The following is an 18742-nucleotide window of genomic DNA, read 5'->3' on the forward strand; positions in this document are numbered from 1 at the left end:
GTACAGGGTTGTTCATACAAATGTTGTATGTAATAGCAAAAGATTTGGAGATTATCCACAATAATCTGAAAGAAAACCTTGTTATTATTTTTCTTCCCTTTTCTGCTCATATATTTGTAAGGTTTGATTTTTTTCGTATATGTCAGCAAAAACAATATATTGTAATAGAGTGGAACAAAAGCTCAAATGTCCATAAATAGTGGATAGGTTAATAATGATGCAGTAGTACAGTGGAATATTATGCAGTTGAAAAGGAATAGGAAGAATGTATTTACATGGAAAATCATGGAAAAATCATTGCAGTTAAAAAGAAAAAGAGTAAGGTGCAGAACTTATATAGAGGCCTTTCTGTGTAAAGGAGGGAAGTAAATTGTGTAGTTTTATTTGCTCTATTGGTATATGGCACCCCACTCCAGTACTCTTGCCTGGAAAATCCCGTGGACGGAGGAGCCTGGTAGGCTGCAGTCCATGGGGTCGCTAGGAGTCGGACATGACTGACTTCACTTTCACTTTTCACTTTCATGCATTGGAGAAGGAAATGGCAACCCACTCCAGTGTTCTTGCCTAGAGAATCTCAGGGATGGGGGAGCCTGGTGGGCTGCCGTCTGTGGGGTCGCACAGAGTCGGACATGACTGAAGTGACTTAGCATAGCATAGCATAGCATTGGTATAAAGGAACTCTGAAAGGAAAAATAAGAAACTAACAGTTTTCCCCAAGAAGAAGGATATGACCCAGGCAGGTCCCAGAGGTATGAAGAGACTCTTCACTGTGTATCTTTTTAATCTGTTTGATTTTTGACATGTGAAAATACTACCTTTTGAATTCAACTTGTCTTCTAGTAAAACTTACACCTGGTTTTACAAATTCGGAGTTTTCACTAGTTCTGAACCACTGGCCCAGAGCATAAAATGTATTTCAACACACTGTGAAGCCTTTTTTCTCTGTAGCTTTATACTTTGCCACTTCTGGCTCCATATTTTACACCCTGGCAACACTGAATGTCCTGTAGTTCTCACAAGTAGCACTGTTTCATAACTGTATGTTTCACCTATGTCTTCTCATATTTATCGTTGGAGAATCAGTTTGTTTTCTTCTCTGGAAAGCTGTTGTGCACCTCTGCAGGCTGAGTTAGGTAATTGTGTAATACTCTTTGTGTTTGTCTAGTATTACCCTAACCATATTTCCTTTTAACGATTAGCTCCTTATATAGTACCCACACATAGAGATGCAAAGACTTGCTTTGATTTTTTTTTCTCCTAATAACTCTGCGTGTAGGGTAGAGGCCATCTCTCAAATGGCTTGTAGTCTTCAGTGGAGACCTTCATGCAGGAATGTAACTGACATATGACAGAGGGTAATAAATGAGACAATAGGCAAGATTATACTTGCAGAGAAGTTCTTTTACATGGGTCTTAAGATGCACCACAGTCCAGATGGAGACCTTTTAATAGGGCCTGTTCAGGAGCAGCAGATAATCAAGTATAGCTTCAATGTAGAGGAATCATGACTCAAAGTGAATTGGGAAGGAAAGTAAAAAAAAAAAACAAAACAAAAAAACAGGGACAGATTGTGAGAGGCCTAACATTCTAGTCTGAGAAATTTAAATAGTATCTTGTAGGCAGAGTAGGACTATCGAATGTTTCTGAACAAAGAGCCAATCTGATATGTGTTTTAGGATGATTACTTTTATACTTTCTGTAGAGTGGTTTGAAAAAGGAAGCAATGAGAGACAGGGGCATCTGTTAGGATATTTTATACTGTAAACTACAATGTTGAATATGGAATTGAAAAGGAACAGTCCTAGCTGTATTTTCAAATTCGATTGTTCTGTCCATCTAGTCCATTCAACTTAGAATGGTCTTTTATTTCAAAAGTGAGATTCTATTCATCTTTGGAGAGACAGTTTATATGTAATGTCTACTAGTAATCCACATGTATTAATCGTTCCCTGTTCTGACTGCATTTCACTTATTTATGACTTTTTCATACTCTGTCTCCTAGTAGTTGTCTTACTTACCCCTGAAATTGTTTCCTTCTGGAAACCTTTGTGTTACTTTATTTGACTTTATTCATCTAACACTTATCATATTGTATTATTGTTGTTTGTTTCAGTAAACATTTCTTGGGTACCAAACCTGGAGGAATTCATACTTTTGGCAGTCCATATGTTATAATATATGATTAGATGTCTGAGTTTTTTAGGGCAACTTTATTTTGATTTCTTGCACGTAACATATTTGATGATACATATTATGAACTCAGTATTATGGAGATATCAGAGGAACAGTGTTAGTTAAAAGCCCAATTTAAATCCTGGTTCTACCACTGTAGCCTGTGTATTTAGCCTATTTAAGCCATAGTTTTCTCAACTCAGGCTTCCCTGATAGCTCACTTGGTAAAGAATCCACCTGCAATGCAGGAGACCCCAGTTCAATGCCTAGGTTGGGAAGATCTGCTAGAGAAGGGATAGGCTATGCACTCCAGTATTCTTGGACTTCACTTGTGGCTCCGCTGGCAAAGAATCTGCCTGCAATGTGGAAGACCTGGGTCAATCCCTGGGTTGGGAAGATCCCCTGGAGAAGGGAACGGCTACCCACTCCAGTATTCTGGCCTGGATAATTCTGTGGACTGTATAGTCCATGGGGTCACAAAGTAAAATGGGAAATTGTCTTGGGCTGCCATGAAAAAATATCATAGACTGGGCAGACTGGACAGAAATCTATTTCTTACAGTTCTGGAGGCTATGAAGTATAAGAGCATAGTGGCAGCATTTTTGGTTTATGGTGAGAACTCTTCCTGGCTTGCAGGCAATACCTACTTTCTCCTTGTGTCTCACACGGTGGAAAGAGACAGGACAAACTCTCTGATGTCTCTTATAAGGGAAATAATTCCATCATGAGGTCTCCAGCTTTGTGACCCTGTCTAAACCCAATTTATTCCCAAAGACCCCATCACATCTGGGGTTAGGTTTTCAACATGAATTTGGTAGGGGGGGTACAAATAGTCCCTCATTTCAGTTCAGTTCAATCACTCAGTCATGTCCGACTCTCTGTGACCACATGGACTGCAGCATGCCAGGCCTCCCTGTCCATCACCAGCTCCCGGAATTCACTCAAACTCATGTCCATCAAGTCAGTGATGCCATCCAGCCATCTCATCCTCTGTCGTCCCCTTCTCCTCCTGCCCCCAATCCCTCCCAGCATCAGAGTCTTTTCCAATGAGTCAGCTCTTCACATGAGGTGGCCAAAGTACTGGAGTTTCAGCTTTAGCATCACTCCTTCCAAAGAAATCCCAGGGCTGATCTCCTTTAGAATGGACTGGTTGGATCTCCTTGCAGTCCAAGGGACTGCAGTCCAAGAAGACTCTCAAGAGTCTTCTCCAACACCACAGTTCAGAAGCATCAATTCTTTGGTGCTCAGCTTTCTTCACAGTCCAACGCTCACATCCATACACGACCACTGGAAAAACCATAGCCTTGACTAGAAGGACCTTTGTTGGCAAAGTAATGTCTCTGCTTTTGAAATGCTATCTAGGTTGGTCATAACTTCCAAGGAGTAAGTGTCTTTTAATTTCATGGCTACAGTCACCGTCTGCAGTGATTTTGGAGCCCCCCAAAATAAAGTCTGACAGTGTTTCTACTGTTTTCCCATCTATTTCCCATGAAGTGATGGGACCAGATGCCATGATCTTTGTTTTCTGAATGTTGAGCTTTAAGCCAACTTTTTCACTGTCCTCTTTCACTTTCATCAAGAGGCTCTTTAGTTCTTCTTCACTTTCTGCCATAAGGATGGTGTCATCTGCATATCTGAGGTTATTGATATTTCTCCTGGCATCTTGATTCCAGCTTGTGTTTCTTCCAGCCCAGCATTTCTCATGATGTACTCTGCATATAAGTTAAATAAGCAGGGTGACAATGTACACCCTTGGCGTACTCCTTTTCCTATTTGGAACCAGTCTGTTGTTCCATGTCCAGTTCTAACTGTTGCTTCCTGACCTGCATGTAGTCCCTAGTACTCTTAAACAGTGGTTTTGAAAATTAAATAATTAATGGAAAGCATTTAGCACTGTGTTTCTAGCATAAAAAGTGATGTGTTTGTTTATTCTATTGTTAACAGTATCATTTTGACTTGGCCTAATTTTACATATTATGTAATGGTGGAAAACTAGAAATGAATTGGCGATTTTGCTCTTCATTGATAGAGAATATGTGATAGTATTAATCACGAAGAGAAATGTAGGAAGAAGGGTAGGATTGCAGGCTTGCTGATGAGAGGTGCTTTATTCACTCTGTCAGGAGGCAAGGAGAAGATGGAGGCAAATGTCAGGTTTATAGATGTAGCATAAAATGCCAAGAGTAGAAGAAAAGAGAACCTTTAATATTCTTTATATGTGTATGACCTTTAAATACAGTTCTTAATTGTTTTTACTCAAATCTTTTATGTTTCTTTTCTCTGATTTCATTGATAAGGATGAATTTTTGTGTGAGCCCAGGAAGCAGAAGTATCATTTTTATCTTTATCCACTAAATAACTAAATAACACTAAATTTGTTTTGCTGGATTTTCAAAAGTTCTGTTTCAGACATTTTGAATCTTTGACATATTTTGACAGTTTAGAATTGGGCTATAATGTATTCCTATCCTCTAGCTTGTGGGGTTTACTTTCTGCTCTCTAAGTTAATGAATCAAGGGCTTATTAGCCTTTCTAGAACTATGAAGAATCTCTCAATCTTTCACTTTTGGCAGTAATTGTCTCCACATTTACTTTATAGAGTCCCCTTTGGTGGAGCCCACAGGCGGAGAGGAAGCACAGGATTCATAAGATGGCGGGCGGGTGAGTGACTGAGAATTTGGGCTGAAATTGGGAAAAAAAAAAAAGTGGCAGTGGTTACACCTTAATAAGAGGAATAAATTTGAAGTCTAAGTTGGGACATTACATTGTCTTGGTCAGGTCTGTAAAGAATGGAATGGTTTTAAGGTTTATTTTTTCAATACAAAGTTTATTAATACTTTATATAGCATAGCTATCATGCTATATTGTATGATTTTATCAAAATTCACTCTGTGACTCAACATATAATCAACAGTTTGAGGGAACATAGAAATATTTATCTGCGAGTACATCATCTTTTGTGGTAGTAGTGTTTAAAAATACATCATTAAATTGTGGTTTGGGGCTTACCTTTTTTGTTTTAAAAACAGAAATTTCACCTCTTAATAATATAACCTTGAGTTGGCATACTGGTTTACTGATGAATTTATGAATTTTCTGTGAGTGTATGTAGTGGTGTGTAGTTAGATGAGGCTGACAGTACAGTTACAAAGGAGAAAAAGTTTGTTTCCGGGACCCTTTCACTGCTATTTCCTTATTCCTTCAGCCTCCTCGTTTGGTTGAAGGGGTTATCCTGCACAGGGCCTTGACAGCTTGTCTTTGTTTCTTTTGTTTTTGTTTTCTTTCCTTTTATTTTTTGACAGGTTATCTTTGAAAGATTGAATAGCAGATTATTTTATGTTTAAATGAGGGCTTTTGAAAATCCAAACAGAATTTCCTTATGATGAAACTAGAAACATTGACATCTATTGGGAGAAAGATTTTTAGTAAATAGAGTTTTTTTTTTTTTTAGTAAATAGAGTTTTTTGACTCTGCTTCTTGAGTCACAACCTGTTGCCAGGTAGGAATGGACACTGTTACAGATCTCAAACATGCTAGAGTCTGAGTATCTGTGCTAGGTCTTTTATGTATTCATTTGATCCTCACAGGGAGCTTGTGAGATAGGCATTCTTACTCACATTTTATAGTAGAGGTACTGCAAGAGGAACGGAGACGTGAAGTCACCTTCCTAAAGAGGTCCCAGTGGAGGCACATCTTAAAACTCTCAGACTCCAAACCTTTTACATTTACCAGTACACCAGTATTTGACGATCATTTTATCTTCTTGCTTAATCTGTAGTTCTTTTGGTGAATATAAGATATCTTGCCCTCAAGAATTCCTTTACATGCTTCTACAGAGATGGCTCCCCATCTCCTCTGTATGTCACCACACTAGACCATGCTGCTTGTAGTGGGTGAGTCTTGAACTTTTTGTGTGTTTCTTGCTAGGAGTATAAAATTGCCTTATTAGTAGAGACGGCTAGCAACTACAACGTTGAGCGGTAAACATACCCAGTTAGGTTTGTTTGTTTTCTAGCAGATTGACTAGCCCTGAAGTTTGTATAGGTGTGATATATGAGAACGTATATATGTGTGACGTATATGTGTAAACTGTAATGTTTGGGAATTATCACAGCAAGAATGAATAAATTTCTTGTTATTGATGCTTTTGAACAGGTATATTCAGGATTACAAAACATTTTGAAAATGTTCATTCAACAAAGCATTATAAAGTGCCAGATTCTATACTGAACACAACACGAAAAACACATGGTTTCAACCCTCAATGCAATGAAAGTTTAAAAGGGAGACAAACGTGTGAGGTAACTATTAAGATACTCTGTAGTCATTATAGTGATGGAGACGTGTAGGACAAGGAGTGGGCATACCATGAAAGGTCAGGTTAACTGTGCTTGGGTGACCTAAGAAGGGGCTGCAGTTTAGACCGAAGGCTGAATGTATTCTTGACTACAAGTCAGTTCATGGTGTACTTGTACATCCTGCACACACAGCATTTGCACAGACAGCGTTTTCCTTCCTTGTGCATGTACACGTAGTGTTAGGCGTGGACACTTGGTGTTTTCCCTTTACCTCAAATCACACATCCCCGCATGTGTCTTTCAGAAGGCTTCTCCTGTAATTGGTTCTTTGTTTCCCTTTATTTTTCTGTTCTACAGCTCTAAAATTTCTCTGGTTTTTGGAAGGAGGCAGACTAATTTCTGGATAGTAAAGGAAAGTTAAATTCATGATGATCACTCTATTTCTGCATTCTCTACAGCACTTAGTAGTGAGTGAAGCATCACAGTGATGGTGGGAAATGGTAAAGAGATCAGGGTATTGGAACTAGGCACGTGATTGCTTTATAATTTTTACTGTCACACAAACGGTTTTCTTCTGCCTAAAATAAAGACTAAAAGTGTGACTAGCTATGTTCTTGAGCTGAGAGTGAAAGAGAGGACAGTCGCCTAGAGGAAAACACTGCGTTCCTTGGTATATTAATTACTTCCTGCCCCATTTTGATTGTAAGGCTTTTTGATGAATTATGCTTATGAAGCATTCCCTTATGATTAAGGATTAGGATACATGCCTATCTCTGTCTCTAACGTATGCTGGTTTTTATAGGCTAACACACTGGCATATATTTAGGCAGTTCAGTTTAGTTGAGAAGCCACTTTCCATGGTATTATGGAAAGAGCCCTACACCTAAAGTTAGGAAAACTGAATTCTGATTCTGCCCCTGCCTCTTAAGTAATTTTTTTTCTCCTTTGATCTCATCAGGTAACCTCTCTTAGGTCTCAGTTTCTTGCTTTTTAAATACTGGGATAGGATAATGCTCCTTAAAGTATTGCTCAGCTCACACTTTAATTATTTTATTGTTGACAAAAGGCTATTTATTCACCGACTAAATCTTTATTGCATGCTTCCATATTTCAGGTTCTGTGTTAGGTGCAGTCAGAGACACATGGAGGATAGATGTATGGTCAATGAGAGGGAATCGAGAGTTGAGAAGTAAACTTATACAACTCTGGTAAATTTTTGACAAAGGTAGCAAGACCATTCTCTGTGGGAGGATAGTCTTCAGCAAATGATGCTGGGAGAACTGGACTTCCACATGCAGAAGAATCAATTTAGATCCCCACTTCATACTGTATACAAAAAATAACTCAAAATTGATTAAAGACATAAACATGAAAGCTACAACTATACATCTCTTGGGCTTCCCTTATAGCTCTGTTGGTAAAGAATCTGCCTGCCATGCATGAGACCTGGGTTCAATTCCTGGGTTGGGAAAATCCCCTGAAGAAGGAAATGGCAGCCCATTCCAGTATTTCTCCCTGGAGAATTCCATGGACAGAGGAGCCTGGCAGGCTACAGTCCAGGAAGTCAAAAGAGTTAGACACAACTTAGTGACTAAACCATACATCTCTTAGAAGGAAATGAGTACATCTTTGTGATCTTGAGCTGGGCAATAGTTTTTTAGATTTGGTATCAAATGCATGAGCAACCAATGAAAAACCGAAAAATTAGAACTCATCAAAATTAAAAACGTGTCAAATGACAGTCTTAAGAAAGTGAAAAGATGATCTACAGGATGAGGGAAAATATTTGAAAATCATATACCTGATAAAGTACCCAGAGTATATCAAGAATTTTTATAAATCATCTATAGCCCAAATTAAAAGTGGCCAAAAGATCTAAATTGACTTTTTTTTTTTCCCCAAAGAATATACACAAATGGCCGGTAATACATGACAAAATGCTCAACATCAGTAGCCAGCAGAGAAATGCAAAATCGTGGGAGATACCACTTCACACCCATTCAGTTCAGTTCAGTCCAGTCGCTCCGTCATGTCCAACTCCTTGGAACCCCATGAATCACAGCACGCCAGGTCTCCCTGTCCATCACCAACTCCCGGAGTTCACCCAGACTCATGTCCATCAAGTCAGTGATACCACCCAGCCATCTCATCCTCTGTCATCCCCTTCTCCTCTTGCCCCCAATCCCTCCCAGCATCAGAGTCTTTTCCAATGAGTCAACTCTTTGCATGAGATGGCCAAAGTATTGGAGTTTCAGCTATAGCATCATTCCTTCCAAAGAACACCCAGGACTGATCTCCTTTAGAATGGACTGGTTGGATCTGCTTGCAGTCCAAGGGACTCTCAAGAGTCTTCTCCAACACCACAGTTCAAAAGCATCAATTCTTCGGCGCTCAGCTTTCTTCACAGTCCAACGCTCACATCCATACATGACCACTGGAAAAACCATAGCCTTGACTAAATGGACCTTTGTTAGCAAAGTAATGTCTCTGCTTTTGAAATGCTATCCAGATTGGTCATAACTTTCCTTCCAAGGAGTAAGTGTCTTTTAATTTCATGGCTACAGTCACCATCTGCAGTGATTTTGGAGCCCAGAAAAATAAAGTCTGACACTGTTTCCACTGTTTCCCCATCTATTTCCCATGAAGTGATGGGACCAGATGCCATGATCTTTGTTTTTTTGAATGTTGAGCTTTAAGCCAATTTTTTCACTCTCATCAAGAGGCTTTTAGTTCCTCTTCACTTTCTCCATAAGGGTGGTGTCATCTGCATATCTGAGGTTATTGATATTTCTTCGGCAATCTTGATTCCATCTTGTGCTTCCTCCTGCCCAGCGTTTCTCATGATGTACTCTGCATATAAGTTAAATAAGCAGGGTGACAATATACAGCCTTGACATACTCCTTTTCCTGTTTGGAACCAGTCTGTTCCATGTCCAGTTCTAACTGTTGCTTCCTGACCTGCATACAGGTTTCTCAAGAGGCAGATCAGGTGGTCTGGTATTCCCATGTTTTTCAGAATTTTCCACAGTTTATTGTGATCCACACAGTCAAAGGCTTTGGCATAGTCAATAAAGCAGAAATAGATGTTTTTCTGGAACTCTCTTGCTTTTTCCATGATCCGGCGGATGTTGGCAATTTGATCTCTGGTTCCTCTGCCTTTTCTAAAACCAGCTTGAACATCTGGAAGTTCATGGTTCACATATTGCTGAAGCCTGGCTTGGAGAATTTTGAGCATGACTTTACTAGCGTGTGAGATGAGTGCAATTGTGCGGTAGTTAGGATGGCACTCATCAAAAAGATCGACAATAAAATGTGTTGGTGAGAATGTGAAGACATTTTAACCCTCATATACTGCTTGTGGGTTTGTAAAGTGGTGCAGCTGTTTCGGAAAACAGTTTGGCAGTTACTTGAAAACTTAAACCAAGTTACTGTGTGACCCAGCAGTTTCATATCTAGGTATATACCCAAGAAAATTGAAGTCATATGTTTATACAAAACTTGTCTATGAATGTTCATAGTAGCTTTATTCATAGATGCCCCAAAAGTGGAAATAACCCAAAGTCCAGTAACTGTTACATGAGTGAATAAAATATGGAATAATCCATAAAATGGAATATTATTTAGCTGGAAAAGTAATGTAATATATATGCTATTACCATGAATATACCTTGAAAACCTTCTGCTAAGTGAAAAAAGTCAGATACAAAAGGCCATGTATTATGTGATTCCATTTATATGAAATGTCCAGAATGGGGAAATCCACAAAAGACAGAAAGCAGGTTGTCAGGGCGAGGAGGAAGAGGGAATGGAGAGCTCAAGGCTGCTAATGGGTTCAGGCTTTCCTTTTTGGAAGGTGAAAAGTTCTGAAGTTAGTGCTGATGGTTACACAATCTTGTGAATATACTAAAAACAAAAACTGTATTCTTTAAAATGGTAATTTTTATGGTGTATGAATTGTATCTCAATACATTTTTTTTTTTTTTTAAGACCTGATCCTTTCCTTCATGGTGCTAAAATGAACTGCTTAATATGATAGAGATAACAAAGGGTTCTTTGGGAGGCTACAGTATGACATTCTGTCCTGCTGTGTGGAGTTGGGGTCAGACTCCTGGAATAAGTAACATTGAAATGAATTGACACTACTTAGGTGGAAAAACTGGTACAGTGGAAATTAGGAAACAGGAAAGAATATATCAGAATTAATAACTTAAAGCAAGTTTAGTTTCAACAGGTATAGTCTCCTACTCCTGTCATTATGTAAGATTGTCACAGAACTTTTACCTTAAGTAATTTGATTATCCTGTAATGTGTATTATGAAAAAAATATATCTTAACCTTCTGGAGGAAACGGAGCATTTATTTTTCATGATTTAATTCTAAATATTTAAAAATTTCAGTCTTACAGCATTTTAAAATTTAAATTTTCATGAAATCAGAGCTAGATTCTATAAGTTGTTTAAGCTGGGTTTTGTCTCCCCTTTCCCTTTTATATATTTTATAAGCCAAGTTTCCAACCTTCCTTCATATAAAAATTGTATTTTCATTCCTTTTGACATTTTGAGGTTAATTTCAGAACCTTGTAAGAATTATTTGCTCTGGGGTTGGGATATTACAAATGTTTGTCTCTGTTTGCTCTTAGGTAGTAAAATATTTTCTTAAGAAATTTTAAGCATGTACAAAAGTAATAATAGTCACGCCCATGCAATCAACATCAGCTTTAAAAATTTCCAACTCATAGCCAATTTTATTTTATTATACACTCACCTGTTCCTTTACTTTCTAAATTATTTGGGAGCAGATCTCAGAAGTCACATCATTCTTTATGCATGTTCATGTATCTCTTAATGAAAAGAACTCTTTTCTTTTTAATATGTATTATTGAGACATTTTTAACTTGGAATGTTTTCATATGAAAATAAATTATTTAGAAGTTACCTGTTGCTGAAAATGAATAGTTAATTTTTACTCTTTTATACAGTGTTTTATTCACTTATATACAGTGTTTATTTCTTCTAATAAATACTTGGTATGGTTCCAAAATCATAAAATTGATGGTATAAGAATGTGGTTCATAGTCTTTATGTTCCTCGTGGTGATTATTTATGATTAACTAGGCCTTAGAAGGCTTCCCTGGTGGCTCAGAGGTTAAAGCGTCTGCCTGCAATGTGGGAGACCTGGGTTCGATCCCTGGGTTGGGAAGATCCCCTGGAGAAGGAAATGGCAACCTACTCCAGTATTCTTGCCTGGAGAATCCCATGGACAGAGGATCCTGGTAGGCTGCAGTCCATGGGGTCTCAAAGAGTCAGACACGCCTTAGGAATGACAAAACTTTTCTCCACAGCTGATCATGTCCTTTTTCCATATTCAGTGGGCTTTACTACTTGGCCTTATAGGAGTGTCTATCATTTAACATGATGAGCTACCAGCCCTTGCGGAATGCACATCTTTAGGCTTCCTTGGCATTTGACTTTCTTGGTTCATTCCTGTATTGGAGTGTTCTTTTACTGGCACATTGTCTTTTGATTTCCACCGCATGCGACTGTTTCTCATTCCTACTCTGTTCTTAACCCTCTTTTATTCTCTCTGCAGACTCTTAGTTCTGCTGTCATGCTGTGCCGTGCCTACGTGCTTAGTTGTGTCTGACTCTTTGTGACCCTTTGGGCTGTAGCCCGCCAGGCTCCTCTGTCAGTGGGGTTTTCCAGGCAGGAATACTGGAGCAGGTTGCCATTTCCTTCTCCAGGGGATCTTCCTGACCCAGGGATTGAACCCCCATCTTCTGTGTCTCCTGCGTTGCAGGCGAATTCTATACCCGCTGAGCCATCAGGGAAGCCCGTGGCTGTCGGGTTAACATGACATTATTACTTACATTATGTATGTATTAGTGAATCCCAAATATTTGGTACTAGTGAACGAAAACACCTATGTTTAATATTCTAGTTAATTATTTAAAATGTTCCCGTGGATATATATCTGCTTCCTCTTTCAGTCTCCTGTGTACCTGCTGTTATGTTGTTCTGTTGGCTCTTCAAAATGTATGTTATTTGTATTTTCATTATTAGTACCTATTCTGTGCTGAACTACTTGTAGGTCATCTGAGTGCTCCTGTCTGTGATTCCATAAACCTGTGTGTTCTCCATAGTCAGAGCAGTGTATGTCTCTCCCTTATTAGAGTTCAGGCTCTTTGGGGCTGAGATTGGATTTTATTCATGCTAGGATTATAGTACATGAGACATAGAAATATTCATTAAATTGTTAAATGAATTCTAATCTGTTTACCTACTATATTCTAGCAATATCTACCAAAGGTCTTGTCTTAGTACATCCTGTGTAAAGTACTCCTTGAGAATCCAGTAAAAGTGGTACAGTCTCTATCAATGTGCCCTGTAAATTTCTGTCATAGAAGTAATTGAAATCTAAAATTATTGTTTATTTTCTTTTTTATTACTTTCCCCCCTTTGAATGTGATCGTAGGGACCATGACAGTTTTATACATTTTATGTATACATTTTGACATAACATTGCACATGGTAGGACCTTAATAAATACGTACTAAATACAGATGAGTGTGCTTCCTCCTTGGTTGAGAGCAGTGTACTTATCCATTATACAAATAATTTCACAATGATTATAAACCTTAGACTTGAATCTTTGTTTTATTGTTATCGGACTGATTTTTTTTTTTTTTTTTTTTGCCCCTCTGTGCTGTGAAGGATTGGGAAGCCTGGCATGCTGCAGTCCATGGGGTCAGAAACAGTTGGACAAGTCTTGGGACTGAACGACAACTGTGTTGCTTGTAGGATCTTAGCTCCTTGACTAGAGATTGAACCCAGCAGTGAGAGCACCGGATCCTAACCACTAGGCTGCCAGGGCATTCCCAGACTGATTTTTCTAAAACAGTACTTTCACTGGTGAAATGTCTAGTCAAACTCTTCTGCCAGATCTGAGATAGGTTCTGGGAATACAAAGATAATATAAGAACTTTGTTCCTTACTTTTATGGGATTTTGAAATAAAGAAATGCTTAAATCCCCTTGAGGAGGTCAAGGAAAGCTTCCTAGAGGACTTCTGATATATCTAAGGTTTTTTAAAAAATTTAAAAATTTCAAAAATTGTGTAATTCATAGGAGCCATTTTCCCTGTCAGTAGCAAAAAATTTCAGTAATCACAAAGAAAAGACTGATTGCTACCAGCAGGAAATTGTTGGCTGTTTCTATGGCTGCTCTCATTCTGACTGACTTGAGTGTTTATTTCAACCTAGAAGTAGTAACTTTGGGATTTAAATGTAATTCCTTACTAGATTGGAGAAGGCAATGGCACCCCACTCCAGTACTCTTGCCTGGAAAATCCCATGGACAGAGGAGCCTGATAGGCTGTGGTCCATGGGGTCGCTAAGAGTCAGAAACGACTGAGCGACTTCACTTTCACTTTTTACTTTCATGCATTGGAGAAGGAAATGGCAACCCACTCCAGTGTTCTTGCCTGGAGAATCCCAGGGACGGGGGAGCCTGGTGGGCTGCCGTTTATGGGGTCGCACAGAGTCGGACACGACTGAAGTGACTTACCTTACTAGATAGAGATGATTTTTAGGTTGTCCATTATTTTGTTAGCTGAGATAACTGAAAGGAGAATTCAGCACTGTTGTATGTGGCTTTACTGAACCCAGTGCAAGCTTTCCTTATTTGTGGTTGGTTTGATTTTTGTTTGGTTAACAAGGGAATTAGGAAATACTTGCCCTTAGCACTATTAATACACTATTTTTTTTACTTATTTATACAACTAATTTACTTATATTTGTTTTCTCTTTCATTCTTGTTAGAAGGTGAGAACAGAATTTTTGTCTGTGGTGTTCAGTTCAGTTCAGTAGCTCAGTCATGTCCGACTCTTTGTGACCCCATGAATCGCAGCATGCCAGGCCTCCCTGTCTATCAGCAACTCCCGGAGTTCACCCAAACTCACGTCCATCGAGTCGGTGATGCCATCCAGCCATCTCATCCTCTGTCATCCCCTTCTCCTCCTGCCCCCAATCCCTCCCAGCATCAGAGTCTTTTCCAATGACTCAATTCTTCGCATGAGGTGGCCAAAGTACTGGAGTTTCAGCTTTAGCATCATTCCTTCCAATGAACACCCAGGGCTGATCTCCTTCAGAATGGACCGGTTGGATCTCCTTGCAGTCCAAGGGACTCTCAAGAGTCTTCTCCAACACCACAGTTCAACAGCATCAATTCTTCAGCACTCAGCTTTCTTCACAGTCCAACTCTCACATCCATACATGACCACTGGAAAAACCATAGCCTTGACTAGATGGACTTTTGTTGGCAAAGTAACGTCTCTGCTTTTGAATATGCTATCTAGGTTGGTTATAACTTTCCTTCCAAGGAGTAAGTGTCTTTTAATTTCATGGCAGCAATCACCATCTGCAGAGATTTTGGAGCCCCCCAAAATAAAGTCTGACACTGTTTCCACTGTTTCCCCATCTATCTGCCATGAAGTGCTGGGACCAGATGCCATGATCTTAGTTTTCTGAATGTTGAGCTTTAAGCCAACTTTTTCAGTCTCCACTTTCACTTTCATCAAGAGGCTTTTGAGTTCCTCTTCACTTTCTGCCATAAGGGTGATATCATCTGCATATCTGAGGTTATTGATATTTCTCCGGCTGTCTTGCTTCCAGCTTGTGCTTCCTCCAGCCCAGGGTTTCTCATGATGTACTCTGCATATAAGTTAAATAAGCAGGGTGACAATATACAGCCTTGACGTACTCCTTTTCGTATTTGGAACCAGTCTGTTCTATATCCAGTTCTAACTGTTGCTTCCTGACCTGCATATAGGTTTCTCAAGAGGCAGGTCAGGCGTTCATTGCTGTATAAATATTTGTGGAATGGATACTTATGAAGTCCATTGATAGCCTTAACAGAGTAGTTTAAAGAAAATAGTGGGGATGGAAACTGGTTTATATGGTTGAGGATATCCTGAACTGATAGTGATCTAAAAATCAAACAGGAATAGATTTTTTTTCTCAATCTATTTTTTTTCTCTATTTTATTTACTAGATTGAAAACAGTTGATAAAGAAAAATTATAAAAATTCCCTTAGCCACTTTTTTTTTTTTTACTGCTGATGGATTATAAAATCTTTTTAAAATTAACATGTTCTACTAGATTTCTTTTTTTTGTAATTTATATATAACCTTGCTAATCACTAAATTCATTTATCATAAGTTATATGCCCTCAACTTTTTAAGACTTTTTAAATTTTTGAAAAAAATGAAAGTTTTAGGTATTTTCTTCTTTAACCTAAACATAGATGTGAAGTGATGTATCAGTAAATAGTTTTAGACCTTAGATTAATTTTATTTTTTGAAGTTACTAAGCAAATGTGTACCAAAAGTAAATATGTATATAAATGACTTTACATTATTCATAATTCTAAAATTAGACATCTGTCTAGTGAATGTTGTTCTGCATGTTGCTAAATAATTAATAGTAATTAAAAGGTTAAATATAAGCTGAAGAAAGCTTTGAATTCTGAAATGTTTGCAACAGCTAGTAATCTGACTGATGCAGACGTTTTTGTCAAAGTTGAAAAAGTTAGAGCTAATTAATTTCTTGGGAGACATATGATGAAATTGTAGGTGTGATAACATATTTGAGTAACATATGGTAGTTATGGGGCACCTTTCTAATGATTGAGCAGCCAGTTAAATATAGACTTTTTTGGTTGTTTTTCTTTTATTATCATTCTTTGTTAATGCATTTTTAAAGTAATTTTGCTTTCCAGAAGTCAGTACTCAGGATTTAATGATTTGTATTTAAAATATTACCATGAATACTTTTTTCTAAATTGACATAAATTTAGTAAAAATTTTTCTTAAAAGTACAGCCATTTTTTTCCCCCTCAGCATATGTATGTACTGTATTTAACATAATTAAACTAATCCAGAGTTTAAGGGATTGTACTCTCAGTACACATTGTTTAACTCAGATTACCCTTGAATGAAGATTTCCCCCAAATATTTTATGGTTACTTTTGATATATTAATATAAACAGCACATATCTGGAGGCTGGCATGGCAACCCACTCCAATGTTCTTGCCTGGGGAGTCTCCATGGACAGAGGAGCCTAATGGACTATAGTCCACGGGGTTGCAAAGAGTTGGACGTGACTGAGTGACTAAGCACAGCACAGCACATATAGATATGTATTTTTTTACTTTAGCTGTGTTTTTCTCTCATAAGGATTCAGTGTTTGCACTTTGACTAATTTCCTTCCTTCCAGTCTTACTTTCTGAATACTGCTTGATTATGATAGCAGATTAAAAAAAGAACTAACCATTCTGTTACTAAAATAGTGTCTTACACCTTGGTAGAGGAAATTTTGAGTTAAGAATTTTGCAAATAGAGACAAGTAATGACTTAGAGATTTTTGTTTTCCCTCTTTTAAAAGTTGGATTTTTACCAAAATTTGTATGATTATAATGTAATGTCTAAATCTAAAATTTTCTATCATTCAAAAATCTGCAGAGTAAAACAAATTCAGGATGGAAATGCTTCTGTTGTGCTGCAGAGCCAGCCACTGGAGGGTGTTCACATTAATTTCTCTTGGTCTCAGTATTCTGCTGATCTGTTAGGTTGATGGAATGAAATATAAATGTGAAGGCTGTGCACTGTTTTTAAACTTTTTATTTTTTACTGGGATATAGTCGATTAATAATATTGTGATAGTTTCAGGTGAACAGAGAAGGTACTCAGACATATTCCCCCAAACTCCCCTCCCATCAGGTGGTGATATAACATTGAACAAAGTTCCATGTGCTGTACAATAAGTCCTTGTGGTTATCCATCTTAAGTATAGCAGTCACACATAATTTAAAGAGACAATTAACTGATTACTGGGTTCCTAAAACACTATGGTACTTTGGAGACAAACGGTATGCATTAGAATCTACTTCCCATGGGAATTCCTTGGCAGTTGTCAATAAGAAAAGATGTACAATGTGAGAGTTGCAAAAGTTTTATTCAGGGCAAAATGAGGCTGCAGCCTGGGAGACAGCACCTCAGTTAGCTCTGAGACATTGCTCCAGGGCTCTGCTTTTTTATGTCATCTGATACTAAAGGAAAAGTGGTATTTGCATCTAAAATGAAACAAACTGAGAGGGAAAATGATTTTAAACCTTAAAGGAAAGTGAATTGCAAGTCACTCAGTCTTGTCTGACTCTTGTGACACCCATGGACTGTCAATTCTCCAGGCCAGAACACTGGAGTGAGTATCCTTTCCCTTCTCCAGGGGATCTTTCCAACCCAGGGATCAAACCCAGGTCTCCTGCATTGCCAAAGGTTCTTTACCAGCTGAGCCACAAGGGAAGCCCAAGAATACTGGAGTGGGTAGCCTATCCCTTCTCTAGCGGATCTTCCTTACCCAGGAATCAATCTGGGGTGTCCTCATTGCAGGCGGATTCTCTACCAACTGAGCTATGGTGATGTGTAGATTCTAGAATTATGAAGGAGGTCAATATAATGTTCCTTTGGATTCTCATCTAGAAATTATTCAGAATATTGCTATATATATATATATATATTTGTGCATGCCAAATCAGTTTAATATCATACAACTTAATAGCTCAGTAAAGCTGAAAAAATAAAGTCTTTGAAGTATGTTGAAAATTGTATGATACGCAGTTGGCAGTTTGTCATTTCATGTATATAGGAAACTGTTTCCCTTTAATTCTTCTTTTAATAATCTTACTTAAAAATTTGCATAGAGTTAGAGGATCTAGCATTTCTAGAAACCTCCCAACTTGATTTACTAAACATTTTTTATATTACCACAGTTGTTTTTATTTAAATTTGAATATTCTACAAAGAATTTTGGTATGGACATCTGTTCTCTGAATTCTTCCTTATTCTGAATCTGTTGCAAAGATTTCCTTGTCAGTTGACTTGCTTTTTAGCCCATGGTGACAAAGACAGATATTCATGAGGGGACTTCTGGAGAATTTTGCTCCAGTTGGGCTCTGAACTTAAGCCTTAAGTTAATAATAAAGGTGAACTTTCAAGTGACTTACAATAAATCACTTTCTCATTAATTTAATTAAATTTTTGTAAAATTTGGATTATTAGTTATCTGTGAATACTGAGTCTTAAAGATAGCAGGATTTTCTGTGTATAGCTTACCAGTTTGAAAATGATTTTAGAGGTTTATTCTGGGTCTGTGAACTTTAAATAATTTAATTGGCAGGATTGTTAATGGTGATTACAATCTCCAGAAACAAAATCCTAG

General features: G+C 38.0%; 1 protein-coding gene across 5 annotated transcripts in view; it reads left to right on the forward strand.

The window, feature by feature from the left end:
* AKT3 (AKT serine/threonine kinase 3) overlaps positions 1-18742 on the forward strand; it is a 279622-nt gene that overhangs the window by 54741 nt on the left and 206139 nt on the right. The window contains exon 3 of one of the 5 annotated variants that reach the window (XM_061382512.1): positions 4772-4833. The exons of the other annotated variants lie outside the window; for them this stretch is intronic. The gene's annotated coding sequence lies outside the window, so the exon portion shown is untranslated. The remainder of the gene's footprint in view (positions 1-4771; positions 4834-18742) is intronic. 5 annotated transcript variants of the gene reach the window in all.

Source organism: Bos javanicus, chromosome 16 (assembly GCF_032452875.1).
Source record: "Bos javanicus breed banteng chromosome 16, ARS-OSU_banteng_1.0, whole genome shotgun sequence".
Classification (NCBI taxonomy): domain Eukaryota; kingdom Metazoa; phylum Chordata; class Mammalia; order Artiodactyla; family Bovidae; genus Bos; species Bos javanicus.